Source organism: Nicotiana sylvestris, chromosome 7, assembly GCF_000393655.2.
Source record: "Nicotiana sylvestris chromosome 7, ASM39365v2, whole genome shotgun sequence".
In the NCBI taxonomy this organism is placed as follows: Eukaryota; Viridiplantae; Streptophyta; class Magnoliopsida; order Solanales; family Solanaceae; genus Nicotiana; species Nicotiana sylvestris.
The window spans coordinates 38,311,337-38,327,891 of record NC_091063.1 but is presented as its reverse complement, the minus strand read 5'-3'; positions in this window follow the sequence as shown (position 1 = coordinate 38,327,891).

Here is a 16,555-nt window from a genome sequence, read left to right as displayed (position 1 = left end):
GTGGGGTTAGAGGTGCTAGAGGTGGAGGTAGAGGTACTAGAGGTGGAGCTCAGGCCACTAGAGGTGGAGGTCAGCCAGCTATAGGCCGTCCCATAGATGTAGTTCAGGGTGGTGGGGCCCAGCCCCGATGTTACGCCCTTTCAGCTAGGCCCGAGGCTGAGGCTTCAGATGTAGTCATTACATGTACTATTCTGGTTTGTGATAGAGATGCTTCAGTGTTATTTGATCCAGGGTCTACCTACTTATATGTGTCATCTTATTTTGCATCGTATCTGGTCATGCCTAGTGATTCATTGATTATTCCTGTTTATGTGTCTACACCGGTGGGTGATTCTATTGAGGTAGATTGAGTCCATCGTTCTTGTATTGTGGTGATCAGGGGTCTTGAGACTCGTGTGGATTTGTTGCTTCTAGACATGGTCAATTTCGATGCTATATTGGGGATGGACTAATTATCACCTTACCACGCTATCTTGGACTGTCATGCTAAGACGGTGACCTTAGCCTTACCAGATTTGCCCCATTTAGAGTGGAGAGGAACTCCTGGTCATTCTACCCGTAGTGTTATCTCGTATGTGAAGGCTCGGCATATGGTCGAGAAGGGGTGTTTGGCCTATTTGGCATATATTCGTGATTCTAGTGCTGAGGTCCCTTCTATTGATTTTGTGCCCGTTGTTCTAGAGTTTCCTGATGTTTTCCTTTTGGACCTGCCGGGTATGCCACCCGACAGGGATATTAACTTTTACATTGATTTGGCTCCGGGTATCCAGCCCATTTCTATCCTGCCGTATCGTATGGCCCCGCCGGAGTTGAAAGAGTTGAAGGAACAGTTGCAAGACTTGCTTGAGAAGGGTTTCATTAGACCTAGTGTTTCGCCTTGGGGTGCGCCAGTGTTGTTTGTTAAGAAAAAGGACGAATTGATGAGAATGTGTATTGATTACTGGCAGTTGAACAAGGTTACAATCAAGAATAAGTATCCATTGCTGAGGATCAATGATTTGTTTGATCAGCTTCAGGGTACCAAGGTGTTTTCAAAGATTGATTTGAGATCTGGCTACCATTAGTTGAGGATTAGGGCATCCGATGTCCCTAAGACAACTTTCCACACTCGGTACGGGCATTATGAGCTCCTGGTCATGTCATTTGGGTTTACCAATGCCCCAACATCTTTTATGGATTTGATGAACCGAGTGTTCAGGCCTTATTTGTACTCGTTCGTGTTACTCTTCATTGATGATATTTTGATATATTCCCGCAACCAGGAGGAGCACGAGCAAAATCTCAAAGTGGTTCTTCAAACCTTGAGGGATAGTCAGTTATATGCTAAGTTCTTGAAGTGTGAGTTCTGGTTGAGTTCAGTTGCATTTCTGGGTCATGTTGTATCAGCAGAGGGTATTCAGGTTGATCCGAAGAAGATTGAGGCAGTCAAGAACTGGCCTAGACCAGCATCAGCTATAGAGATTCGGAGTTTCTTGGGATTGGCAGGCTACTATCGTCGGTTCGTGAAGGGGTTTTCATCTATCGCAGCCCCGATGACCAGGTTGACCCAGAAGGGTGCCCAATTCAGATGGTCAGATGAGTGTGAGGCGAGCTTTCAGAAGCTCAAGACATCTCTGACTACGGCACCGGTGTTGGTTTTGCCCACAGGTTCAGGGCCTTATACAGTTTATTGTGATGCATCTCGTATTGGGTTTGGTGCAGTGTTGATGCAGGATGGCAAGGTCATTGCCTATGCTTCGCGGCAGTTGAAGATTTATGAGAAGAACTATCTGATTCATGACTTGGAGTTGGCAACCATTGTTCACGCATTAAAGATTTGGAGGCATTATCCGTATGGCGTGGCATGTGAGGTGTTCACGGATCACAAGTCTTCAGTATTTGTTCAAGCAAAAGGAGTTGAATTTGAGACAGAGGAGGTGGTTGGAGTTGTTGAAAAATTATGATATCACTATCTTATATCATCCTAGAAAGGCCAATGTGGTGGCCGGTGCGTTGAGTAGGAAGTCAGCCAGTATGGGCAGTCTTGCTTACATTCTGGTCGATGAGAGATCGCTTGCTTTGGACGTTCGGGCTTTGGCCAATCAGTTTGTGAGGTTGGATATTTCTAAGCCTAGTCGTGTATTGGCCTGCACGGTCGCTCATTCTTCTTTATTGGAGCGTATCTGTGATCGGCAGTATGATGATCCCCATTTGTGTGTCCTGAGGGACACGGTGCAGCGCGAAAGTTCCAAGCAGTTTACCTTAGATGATGATGGGGTTTTGAGATTGCAGGGTCGAGTTTGTGTGCCTAATGTGGATGGGCTCTGAGAGTTGATTCTAGAGGAGGCCTATAGCTCCCGGTACTCTATTTATCCGGGGGCCGCAAAGATATATCAGGATTTGCGACAACATTATTGGTGGCGTAGAATGAAGAAGGATATCGTTGCATATGTAGCTCGGTGTTTGAATTGTCAGCAGGTTAAGTACGAGCATCAGAGGCCTGGTGGTTTATTTTAGAGGATTGAGCTTCCCGAGTGGAAGTGGGAGCGGATCACTATGGATTTCGTTGTTGAGCTCCTGCAGACTCGGAGGAAGTTCGATGCAGTATGGGTCATTATTGATAGGCTGACCAAGTCAACGCATTTCATTCCTGTGGCAGTCTCCTATTCATCCAAGAGGTTAGCTGAGATCTATATCCGGGAGATTGTTCGCCTTCATGGTGTGCCTGTATCTATCATTTTGGTCGAGGTATGCAGTTTACCTCGCATTTCTAGAGAGCCGTTCAGCGAGAGTTGGGCACCCAGGTTGAGTTGAGCACAACATTTCATCCTCAGACGGGCGGGTAGTCCGAGCGGACTATTCAGATTTTGGAGGATATGCTCCGAGCTTGTATCATTGACTTTGGAGGCTCGTGGGATCAGTTTTTGCCTTTAGCGGAGTTTGCCTACAACAATAGTTACCAGTCGAGTATCCAGATGGCTCCTTATGAGGCTTTATATGGTAGGCGGTGTCGATCTCCGGTAGGATGGTTTGAGCCGGGAGAGGCTCAATTGTTAGGTACAGATCTAGTTCAGGAGGCTTTGGACAAGGTTAGGATTATTCAGGATAGGCTTCATACAGCTCAGTCCAGGAAAAAGAGTTATGTAGACCGCAAGGTTCGAGATGTGGCTTTTATGGTTGGAGAGCGGGTATTGCTCCATGTGCGCCTATGAAAGGTGTGATGAGATTTGGGAAGAAGGGCAAGCTTAGCCCTAGGTTCATCGGTCCGTTTGAGATTCTTGATCGAGTGGGAGAGGTGGCTTATAGACTTGCTTTGCCGCCGAGCTTATCGGCCGTGCATCCAGTGTTTCATGTGTCCATGCTCCGAAAATATCACGGCTATCCATCCCACGTGTTAGATTTCTGCACTGTCCAGTTGGACAAGGACTTGTCTTATGAGGAGGAGCCAGTAGCTATTCTAGACCAGCAGGTTCGTCTGTTGAGGTCAAAGAGTTTTCCTTCTGTTCATGTTCAGTGGAGAGGTCAGCCTCATGAGGCATCGACCTGGGAGTCCAAGTCCGATATGCGGAGTTGTTATCCCCATCTTTTTCCCAACTTAGGTACTTCCTTCTTCTGTCCGTTCGAGGACGAACGGTTATTTTAGAACAAAACTTCCATGTTATGAGGCCTTAAAAACCTCATTTAGAGTCACCTCGATTTGTGTGCGCAGTTCGAGCGAATGATAAGTTTTGATTATAAAATAAGCTAATTTGATTTCGGCCAACATTTTGAATAAACGAACCCGGACCCATGATTTGACGGTCCCGGAGGGTCCGTAGGAAAATATGGACTTGGGCGTATGCCCGAAATCGAATTCCGAGGTCCCAAACCCGAGATATGAATTTTTAAAGGAAATTGTTTTCTGGAATTGTTTAAAGAAATTTGAAATGAAATTTGATTAGAACAAGATGGTATCGGGCCCGTATTTTGGTTCCGGTGCCCGGTACAGGTCTTATATACGATTTAAGATATTTCTGTGGAATTTGGTGAAAAAACGGATGTCAAGTGACGTGATTCGGACTTAAATTGCAAAATTTATGTTTAAAGAAGTTTTGAGAAAATTTCATTGATCTCGAGATTTAATTTGATGTTCATGAGGTTATTTTGATGATTTGATTACACGAGTAAGTCCATATGTTGTTTTTGAGTTAGTATGACATTTGGCTGGAGCCCCGAGGGCTCGGGTGAGTTTCGTGATGTTTTTACACTTAGGAAAAAGTTGCAGATTCAGAGAAGTTGCAGGTCTCTGAAGCCAGGTCTCACGGTCCACGGTGGAAGCTTCGCGGCCGTGGTGGGGACTCTGCGTCCGCGGTGGGATTTGTGCGGTCCGCGATGAGCAAGGCCAAGCATCCGCAGCCGCGCTTGATTTCTTGCGGTCCGCGGTGGAGCTCCGCAGCCGCAGTCCTTTTTATGCGGTCCGCGGGGAGTTTCTGAGAGGGGTATAAATAGACGAGATTTTTAGTTATTTTGCACTTTTCAAAAACCCCAAAAACATAAGAGGTGATTTTTCAAACAACCTTTCTTCTCCAAATCAATTGTAAGTCGTTTTTAACTAGTTTTCTTCAATCATTAACATCTTTTAACATGATTTCAACTTCAAATCAATTATTTTCATGGGGGAAATTGGGTGTTTTGGGTAGAACCTAGGTTTTTCAAAAATTGGGGATTTGGACCTTGATTTGAGGTCCGATTTCAAAACAAATTACATATTTGAGCTCGTGGGGGAATGAACAATCGGGTTTTGATTCGAACCTTGGGTTTTGACCACGTGGGCCCGGGGGCAATTTTGACTTTTTGGGAAAAACTTTAGAAAACTCATTTTCATGCATTCAAATTGATTCATTTAGAATTTATTGATGTAATTAAGTAACTTGTGACTAGATACGAGCGAATTGGCGGTGAAAACAAGAAGTAAAGCGGTAGTTGAGGCTTGAATTGTGTTCATTGCATCAAGGTAAATGTTTGGTCTAACCTTAGCTTGAGGGATTAGGAGTTGTGTCCTATTTGCTATTTGCTTCTTGTCGAGTACGACGTATAGGCATGGTGACGAGTATCTATACGTTGGTGTCAAGCATGACCGTGGGTCTAATATTGTGGTTTTCATGATTTCGTTGTATTATTCATGCCTTGTTGAAGATTCCTAATTGTTGTATAAAGTTTGTGGAAAGAATTATGACCTATGAACATTGAGGAGCATTGGCTCAAGTTGTATAGTGAAATTGTGAAAGTATAAGTGACAATTGAACTTTTAGAGCATTGGTTCGACTTGTGAAATGAGTTGTGAAAGTATAAGTGATAATCGAACCTTTAGAGCATTGGCTCGAGTTTTGAAGTGAAATGTGAAGTAGAATTGACAAAGAGAAGAGGTCATTATGTTGTCACCCTTGCCGGGCTATTGTTGATTTATTTGTTGTTCCCTTGCCGGGATTTAATTGTTTAATTGTTGTTCCCTTTCCGGGATTTAATTGTTTAATTGTTGTTCCCTTATAGGGATTCTTATTGCGAATTTTCTTTTATTTCCTTACCCTATTATTGTGATTATTGTTTGGGTGAGGAACAGAGTTAAAGCACGAAGGGTGATGCTGTGCATTGTTTATTATTGTGAGGAAAGAGTATAAAGCACGAAGGGTGATGCCGTGCCGCACGACGTACCATTCCGTGCCAAATCTATTGATTATATGGTGAGGAAAGAGAGTAAAAGCGCGAAGGGTGATGCTGTGCACATTTTGATTATATGATTGTTTTGGTGAGGACGAGAGTAAAATCCCGAAGGTTGATGCCGTGCACATTTTTATTATATAACTGCTTTGGTGAGGCTGAGAGTAAAAGTACGAAAGGTGATGCCGTACAAATTGTTGATTTCTGCTTCCTTGTTGATATTCTAGTTATGTTGTTTTCTTTCCTTACTTGATGCCTTTCTATTCAGAACTATTATCTCCCCCACAGCATGTTTCCCCCTCCCACACTGACTGGTTATTCTTTGTATTTCTTTTCCTTTGTATATACATTTGAACTGCACAAGTTTATTTGGTAGTCTGGTCCTAGCCTCGTCATTACTTCGCTGAGGTTAGGCTAGACACTTACCAGCATATGGGGCCGGTTGTGCTGATACTACACTCTGCACTGTGTGCAGATCCAGGAGCAGCTTTTGGACAGTAGTTGGAGTGCTTCCTTCAGTCCACCCAGAGACCCAAGGTAGACCTGCAGGCGTCCGCAGGCCCTAGCGTCTCCCTCTATCTCTATTTCCTATTTCATTTCCTTTTGTTCAGAAATAGTGCATTATATTTCTTTAGACCTTGTATATAGTGACTCGTAGACAGTCTGTGACACTGTGACACCAGGTTTTGGGTATTTAAGGTTTTAAAAGTTGTAATAAATGTAAACTTAAGATATTTGATTGTTGACTTCCGCTAAATTTTTTAAAGTTCCGCCGTTATGATGTTATTGCCTTGTGTTTGTTAAAATGAAGCAATATGGAAGCGTATCAAGTAGTTAAGGTTTGGCTTGCCTAGCTCCTATTAGTAGGTGCCATCACGACCCCCGAGGTTGGGAAATCCGGGTCGTGACAGTTTGTGGCCTTGACTACTAGGGCGATTTCTCTTGCACTTGTCACGATCAAATTGGACTTCAACTTGGAAGACCTTGCATGTTATCGACTAACCATTTTCTTTCAACCTTTATCACAAAAAACAATCCATTCAAGCCCAATATCCTCTATCTATTGCATTTTTCTCATGAATTGACATTTACAGAACCTTTGCATTTCACATGAATCCCCAAAGCACGTTGATTGTTACCCACTCAGTGTGCACACTGTTCTTTCCTGACTTATGCTACTTTGATGTGCTAGCCAGATTCCATTTTGTGCAATTGGAAAGCTGGTAGCAAATGTGAAGTTATTTCTCACTTGTTCTGACCAAACAGATTCAAGAAGAGGAAGTAAACAAAACAAAAGGAACAGAGCAAAAAACAATGGAAAAGAGATGATATCTAACAAGAAAATTACAAAGTAGAAACTTATCAGATGTGGATACCAACTCTAATGACCATGATATGCACATTTGGATTAAGTGGCCTAAACTGTCCAGCAAGTCTAATGTTCAATTCTTGTTGTACCTATGAGTCGTGAAACTGGGCTTCAATGCTCCGATTATCCTATCTGATTCACGATCCTTATTCGACTTGTAGTGCCCGAAGGATTTTCACCATCAAGCCCCTCTCATTTTGTTCTTTCTCTCATCTTATCGTGGCCTTATGGTTCCTGTGAAGGTTTTCACCGATAAGACTCTCTCATTTTGTTCTTTTTATTTTTATTTACTCTGATTTTGTAGATGACAAGGCATTGAATATAGTAAAAACATCATATGCTCATGGCATGTCTAGCTCGACACTCTCAAAGATTATCTGGGAGGTCTTTTTTGGACTGTAATGTGGCTTTTGGATAGGGTTAGAAAGAAATGATACCATAAAGGCTCAAAATAACTAAGACAACATGGTTAATTTATCTACAACTTTTGAAATCTATTATAAAACTTTGCCCCAATTTCTAAAACAAGGGAATTTGATTCTTTTTTTTAGATTGAATTTCTAAGAAAGACTGCCCCATTCTCGACTTCGTGGGATTATGAAATATTTTATTTGGTACGACCGAACCTTAAGGCTGCCTACGTATCTTGTGGTGATAAGAATCAGCTTGAACGTAGTTCAAAAGACTACTCTTTGTTGCTGCTATTTTCCTTTCCTTTTCTTTTTGTTTTTTTTCTTTTTCTCTTTTGTTTTTTTTCTTTTTGAATGAATTTTCTAAAACAAACCTATGGTGACATGAACTTTTTTTCTTTTTTTTTATGACTCTAACTTGATTCCAAAAGAGGGGAGGTCAAAAAAATTAGCACAGGCTCAAAAGGTGTACCAAATGATATAAAGTGTTTGGATAGCGGAAAGAGAGCCTTCCAATCCCTGAAAATGCCAAGTACAACACGTTCAACTTGAAGATGAAAAAGGAAGATCATGCACAATATTTCTTTTGCACCTTCGGCATTGATATCACTGATATGCCTTCCACTTTTTAGTGCCTTATCAAGTACAGAACTCTTGTTGGGTAATTTTTCTTCACAGTGGATGCGCTCCATCAGTTTGGAGCAAACTCCCTTGGCTTTATGTTGTAACTTGAAATGCAATTGAACTCAAAGTTGTCGGATTCAAATTGTCTGGGATGCACTCTCCCTTAACGAAATCTTGTCATCCTATTAACTTTCCAAATTATCTGCCCCTGTTTCACACAGTTCGGGCTTCAAATGATCTCAAAATGTCCAAATCTGTACTTATTTCCCTCAAGTGTCCCTGTCATCTTCAAAATTATTTTATTGCTTCATGATTAAACTAACTTTTAAGACCAGGTTGGGAATTACGCGTGCATGTCATGTCACTAGAGTCAACAGGAAAAGAACTATAAAGGAAAAGAGAACTAAACAAAAAATGACTAGAAATAACAGAAAACAGAAAGTTGCATTAGACAGATGGTGAAAGGGTTTGAAAAACGAAACAAGCAAAATAAACTGGGGTTAAAACCCTAGAACAAACCTAAATAACACTAAACGAGCTACTTACGACTAAACAAACTAGGCAAAATAAAAGGATAGAAGGGTTAGAGTCATTGGCAAAATAAAAGGATAGAAGGGTTAGAGTCATAAGACAATATCCGGAATACAATCCTGAAATAACCCGGATAACAGAAATGACAACAAAATAAGCCACCAAGACTCATTTCCGGCTAACCAAGAAAGGAGCATCTTTCTAATCACCAAACTCAACATCTTAGCCATTGAGTTCCACATCAATATTACCAAGAGCATTACCAATTTTAATATCATTAACTTCAGTCAGCAAATTCCTAAGAGGATTCTCATACTCCCTGTCACCACGCATCATCCACACAAAATGTGCATCGTCATGTGCATGTAAAGGATTATGCGCGATATTCTGGGTGTCACTGTCCTGGATCACAATTATCCCTTCTTGAATCATTCTTTCGATTTCCCTTTTCAAAGCACGACATTCTTCAATGCTATGCCCTTGGACATTAGAGTGGTACATGCACCGGACAGTAGGATCAAAGCCTTTTGCATATGGGTCCGGAGTATAGCTGATGAGCGGCTCAATCAGGCCAGAATATTTTAACTTTTCAAACAAGCTTATGTAGGATTCTCCGATTGGCATGAAATTATTTATTTGCCTTTGTTACCCTCCATGCCCCAGTTTTCTAGGGTTGTTGGATGCTCGAAAATGTTGTGAAGGCAAAAGTGCATTATGCAGTACTGGCGCCCGCCATAAGGAGTGACCCAATGGTTAGATAGATGACCGGATGTTGTTTGGAGAATAATAATGGGGTGGATTATGTGGAGCTCGGGGATAGGTTTGGGGTTGGGGTTGAGGCTGAGTATATTGGTGAGGCGGTCCTGTTGGACCATGTCGTGATCCTAAGACAACCATGACAACATCATCATGTTCCTTCTGACCCAGCGAGCTTCCTATGTTATTCTGAATTGCTTGTGTTGTGACTTTTAAAGTAGAATAGCTCATGATCTTGCTTGAATTCATCCCATCTTCTACCATTTCTCCCATTTTACCACATCATTAAAAGGCTTACCCACAACCGAGATCAAATGCCCAAAGTAAGTTGGTTCTTGAGCTTGAAGAAAGTACCCTACCATCTCGTCTTCTTCCAATGGGGGATTGACTCAGGCAGCTTGCTATCTCCATCCGAGCCCGTATTCCCTAAAGCTTTCATTAGGCTTCTTTCCTATCTTGGTGAGGGACATGCAATCCGGGACAATTTCTATATTGTCCTGAGCCATGTCGTCCCATGTGTACCACCTGCTAGTATCTTGGCGGGTGTACTAATCCAGAGCTTCCCCACCCAGACTCTGACTGAAATAAGCCATCAATAATTTGTCATTCCCACCGGCGCCTCTCATCTTACTGCAGTAACCTCTCAAATGGGCTATGGGATCTCCATGTCCGTCATACAAATCAAACTTTGGCATCTTAAACCCAACAGGCAGTTGGATGTCAGGAAACAAGCACAAGTCTTTGTAAGACACGCTCATCTGGCTCCCTATCTCTTGCATGTTTCTTAAAGACTGCTCTAAGATTTTCACCTTCCTAGATATCTCATCTTATTCCAGTGTCTTAGCAGGCTTTTCAGTTTCACCAAAAAGCTCAAAATGAGGAGCGTGAGAGTATGGATCCAAGTACCTTGAAAGTTGGTTATGGAGCATAGTATTGGGCATCAGGGACTTTGAACACAGTCTCGCTAGAGGATCGAGGAAAGGTAGCTGGTGGATGAGCTATAAAAACATGAGTGGTCAAAGGAACATGATATGAGGTGGTTTTTGCCGATGGAGTGTGAAAAGGTTGTGGGGAGATATCAGCAGCAGTATGAAGCTGGATTTGTGACAGTGGCGGAATGGTGACGAGGCTTTCAGCATAGTTAGTGGGAACTAATGGTGGAGGACGCCTACTAATCTAGGCTTGGTATATTTCGATCATCTGTCCTTTCAACCTTAAGACCTCTTCTTTCAACTCAGATTCTGATTTTTTAATAATCTCCTTAGACGGATCAATAACACCTATATCCAAGTCTTTGCTAGCCATGACTACCTTGCTCTTTGACCTTGTGTTGTATGGAAGAGTTACCAGTTTAAGAACCACAATCCAACCACCCTTCTGCTATAATGAAAATAACAAAGAGAAACAAAATAAAGTCATCATGTTAGCGTTAGGGCATTTAACAACTAAAAATATCACATTGCGTGCAATGCACCTAGCAACAATTAACGGTTCAAGAATGACTTCGAGGGTCATAAGGTCACTTGGCATCATCCCAATTTGTTCATTTCAAACTTTTCTTTTCTTTTCTTTTCTTTTCTAGCACTTCTTGTCTTGCTCATTTTCCATCATCTTTTTTTCTAATTATCACTCTTTTCTTGCCTCTTATTTCTCACATCCCATAATTTCATCTTTTTTTTGTTTCCTTTTTTTCTTTTTCTTTTAATTTTAAAAATGATTTGATTGAACCCTATGTAGGTTGCCTACATATCATGTTCCACATGAATCAAACCAAGCGTAGTTCTGGAAAAATAATGGATAAATTAAACTAAAAAATAAAAATCTTTTTGGATTATTCATTTACAACTTTTTTTGAATACAGAATCAGAAATACGATAACAAAAGACTCGACAAACTCAGCTAGACAATGATAGATTTTGACACCACCTAAAAGACTCAGTACTATTAGAAAGGACTAGAAAGTAAAAGACAACATAAAAGGAAGGCAGAATCAAAACATAAAAAAAATCTCCTTAAGAAGCTCTTGAATGCAGTAGTCCTGACTGGATGGTCCCGGATGCCTGTCATGCTAAAACTCCGGTAAGTAAATCCACACCTATATGAGAAAACTAAAACCAAATAGAGTTAAAGATTTAGAACACTATGTGAGATAATAACACTCCCTACTGGACAAATGCAAGACATGATTGAGGCAATTTTTGCAAAATGGCCTACTTGGCCAAAAGTTGCTATTAGTGCAAACTCGACAAAGGTGACCTCAAAGACATGGAAAAATCACTTTGCCGAAATGACCCATTTTGTAGAAATGACATATATGATCAGAAAACGGCTAGCATTGCAAATTCAACAGAATGGAACCCTAAACAGAGAGGAAACCTTGTTGTGGACTTAGGACTCTAAGACATGGGTTAATTGAACCACTTTTGCGAAAATAGCCCTATTTTGCAAAACGACCTATGTGGCCAAAAGCGGCTAGACATGCAAATTCGACAAGGACGGATCTTAAAGTAAAGAGATACCTAATTGTGGATTGAAGACTCTCCAGACACAATTAAACAAACCACTTTGCGAAAATAGCCCTATTTTGCAAAATGGCCAATATGGCCAAAAGTGGCTAGCGATGCAAGATTTGGCTACGACCCTCGAAGCCAATAACTTAAGATTCACTAAGAAAACCAGACCCTATGTGGGCTGCCTACATATCCCGTCCCGAAAGACGAGAATCGGGCATGCGTAGTTCGGGAAGATTGGATACAGGCGAGAATAAAAAAACAACTAATTTGGAGAAAACATATATTTTTTTCTATTTTTTTCTTTTTTCTTCTTTTTTTTTGAAAAATGATGGGAATGTGCAAAATCTTTTTGGATTTTCATTTTTATTTTATTTTTGTCTTTTCTTGAAAAAAACAAATTGTGAAAGAAAAATATAACTGGACCCTACTTGCTTCATTTTTATACTTCACCCTCTTTTCTTTCTCATTTACCCTCAACCCTCATTGGTCTGCCAAATGACCGCTTTTACCCTTGAAGATTGTAACATGTAGTATATAGGATGCATCAGGATGGTCTTTTATTTTTGGGTACACCTGTCGTGAACGGACCCAACCCCTGCGTTGAGTCCCCAAAGTCAAATGCACGTGATGCAAACAAACGTTCCTACTAGGGATCTGTCATGAGGCTATGTTATTCTAGGTTTGAAAACTTGGGTGTATTGTTCTAGACCTGGCTTACCAGAGCGGATAACTCGAGCCGGAAAGGGCAACGTACCAGGAACCAAAAGGCCCTGCTTTGTAACTGTTCCGATCCTCGTTCTAAATTAGGGTATGACACTAACAGAAAAGAAGTCACGCCAGCGTACACTTCTTAGAAGATTTAGAAGACTCATGGAGAAGAAGGGTTTCGTAACAGTTTTATATATAGTTCATACAATATCAAAGCGATAAAAAGCGGCATTTAGCACATTAGGCTCAAACACGTAAAATCAGATAATAAACAAAAATCAACTATAACAGCTATTCTAAGCTCGAATTATGAACCCTGAACCAGAAGTTCTGGGTTCTTCTCCCCAACAGAGTCGCCAAAGTTGTCACACCTCATTTTTCTACCCGGAAAGGGTAGGGAGTTTTCCAATTAAAGTGACTTTGATCGAAACAGAATTATTTTATTCGATTTCAGAGTCGCCACTTGGGATAATTTATGGTGTCCCAAGTTACCGGTTATAAATCCCGGATCGAGGAAGTTTGACTCTATTTTTACGGTCTGCGAAACTCAGAAATCCGGGTAAGGAATTATATTAACCCGAGAGAAGGTGCTAGGCATTTCCGGATTTCGTGGTTTTAGCACGGTCGCTCAACTATTAATAATTGGCCTAATTATCTAATTTAATACACATTTTAAACCTACGTACATTTTTAACTTTCTAACCACTTTTAATGTTTATAGAATTATTTTCTGGAACAAGTCACAATTGGCGTACACTTATCATTTTGGTACATATTGCAAACCGTGTCACATGAAATGCACCCACAATTTACAACATGTTTATTTTATTATTAGTCGAAGTTATGGTCGGACCACATGAAATGCACACCCGAATTTGGATTTACGTATCGAGGCCATGTCACGGAAACCGTACCCATGACCACGATAATTTATTAATCGCGCCTAAAAGCAACTATGAATATTCATAACTTTTCTGTCTACATTTTCCAAAATCTCCAACATTAATAATGTTATAGAGCTCCTTCTGATCAACACCACTAAGACACCATATTAACAAAATATTCCAATAGTCATATTTAGTAAAATCCACAAAATAATTACAACTAAACTACTCCTAATATTAATATTGATTTGACTATGGAAAACATTGCAACAAAATCATCATATTTGGATAAGGTTAAGTTTTAGTTCAACTCATCAAAACGAATCTGTGTCAAATAGAACACCAAAACAAAACCTGCTACAAGATCACTTCTATTCGAGATACAAATACCTAATATATGTTGAACCTAAACACCATAAACATAAATGTACATACTATAGCACGAGAATATCATTAAACAATTTTTTTACAAATGGCATTTTATTGAAAATAAGGACGAATTACGGATGAACAGGAAAGGATTAGTACCTGTAAGCAAATTTATGCGCACAACAAACCAATACAGCAGAGAAACAATGAATAGAACTCAGCAAAATCAGCTGAAAACCCAGCAGAAACCGCGAAACTTAAGCGGTGGATTGAATTGAACTCACAATCCAACGCCGAACCTCAAACGATCTCTATTTTTTTCCAATCAGGAATTGAAATTCGAAAATCAAGAGAAGAACAGGACTATTTTTGTACTTTTCTGATTTTTGTAGTCCGAGGGAAGCTGAAGGAACTTACAATATTTATATGAAAAAATTCCTAAAATTAGAGGAAAGAAAAATCGAAAATCAAAATTAAAATCCTAGAACCTTCTTCTCGCCGGTTTCAGTGTAAAGACCAGGTCCCTTTCCCTTGATTAAAAGCTAAAATGGGAGTAAGGAGAAGACAAATGTAAAGTAAGCTCTCGTTCTGGACCTTCGTTGTTTCGTCACTCTTTTCTCTATCCGTGACTCTGTGTGTGCGTGTTCCATTTTTTTGTTTTGTTCTTCTATGTGTGTGTCACTGACTAGGGTTGGCTGCTGTGAGGTGGTTGTTGGTCGCTGGTGTTATGGGTTGGGTGGCGACGGCAGTAGGGGTGAGGAGATGGAGAGGTACGACTGTGGTGGCTAAGGTCTTTCTAGGGTTTTTGGTGGTGTCTCTATGATGAAGAAGAGGGAACAACTCGGTCCTCTTTTTGTGTCTGCGACTGGTTTGCGGCTACTGAGAATTCCTAGGGTTTTTGTTTTGGTGAAGAATAAGAAGAAGGTGAGATGAGGGGCTGTGGTCTTAGAGGGTTCTCTAGGTTTTTTCCTTTTGGTTAAGAAGAAGGAGTCTTTTAGATTAGGGTAAAGGTGGGCTTAGAAATTATGGGTTATGTCCAAATTGGGCCTAAAAAATGGGTTGTTTAAGCCCAAATTTTATTCTTTCTCCTTGAACAAGATTAAAAATACTACCCCATTTATTAATTAATCCTACTTAAGTAAAATAACTATTAAAATAAAACTAACCGTTAAAACAAACCTATTTTTGGTATTTTTCAAATATCATACTAAAAATTAAAAATGGAATTAGATTAAAATCATTGCAAAATTAAAATAATATTTTTCTGAAAACAAAGTGGAACTATTTTTGTATTTTTAAATTTTATGTAAGGTAGATGAATTAAAAATAACTAGATAAAATATTAATTAGATCAATAAAAGAAAATATTTTAGTAATTTTCATATTTGTGATAAAATAAAGTAAAAGAGTCAAAACTATTTAGAATAGCGACACTAAACCTAAACTAAATATTTACGCTAAAATGTGTAAAATCTTGGGGAGGGTAAAAAATTATATGTCTACAATCACCACATATACAACGGCGATGAATGGAAACGATTTAGCTCCCCATGAGATCGAGTTAGTTTTGCTGAAGAAATTCGGAGAGACTCTCACAAAGGGAGCCTTGACGTGGTATTCGCTTTAGCCCGAGCATTCCATAGACTATTTCGAGATGCTCGCAGATTCTTTCATTATGGCCCATGCTGGGGGCAGAAAGGTGCAAGCCCGAAAGGTCGATACATTCAGGATTGCACAAGGAGATTCTGAGTTGCTGCGGGAGTTTGTAATCCGGTTCCAAAAAGAAAGGATATTGCTACCTGCTGTTCCGGATGAAGAGAGTTTGCACTTTATTCCTATCTCTTTCTAAAGAAAAAGGTTTAAGATAGTTAGCATGTTCCACCGGCCGGAATAACAGATGGCATCCGATGAAAACAAAGAGAGTAACGCTCCTCCTCCTTTGAGGAACTTCTGGAGGGGCAACATACTTTTTCCCTAGGTTTCCATGAACTGGGGAATGGGGAAAAGGAACATCATCATCTCGGGAAACTGCGGCCAGTGGAGATGATGTAACAGTTGCTGGTGGCAGAAACAGAGTTAGTGAAGAAGCAGATGAAGCTAATAGCGTTGAAGCATGAGAAGTGGTTGCAGCAAGTGCGTTGCTGGTTGTTGGTTGCTCATCAACTAAAGATGGCAAAGACCCGGTACTCAGTCTCACGATATCGAGTACGGAGACTGGGACTCAGAAACGGGAGTTGGCATTTTCCACCATATCATACTCCCCAGAGGGCCAAGGAATCATCCTCTGTTGGTGTAACCAACTCAACAGATGATGAAGTTCATCGTCTTCTATAAGAGAAGCTCTCTCATTACTAGCTTCTCTATTATCATCAATAACCACGGTATCTATGGCCGACTCGGGCACGGTGCTCAACACCATAGCATCTGAAGACGACTCGGGCACGACACTTCTTGCCCATTTAAATTTTCCCCTGACCGCAGAGAAACGTCTATTTTTTGGTTGCTTGTTCTCCGGACGGGGATATCGGAAAAAGTACTTGCACCAGAAGCAGGCCTAGAGACGCGTGTTCGAGTAAATGCCTCCTAAAGCAACCTCGCTGCATCAAGAGGATTAGCCAAAATGTCCTCCTCGGGGACGACAATCGAGCCCTTGGTATACCTGAATTTAACAAAGGAAAAAGGGTTAATCGTCTTCTATATACGAGAGGAAAACAA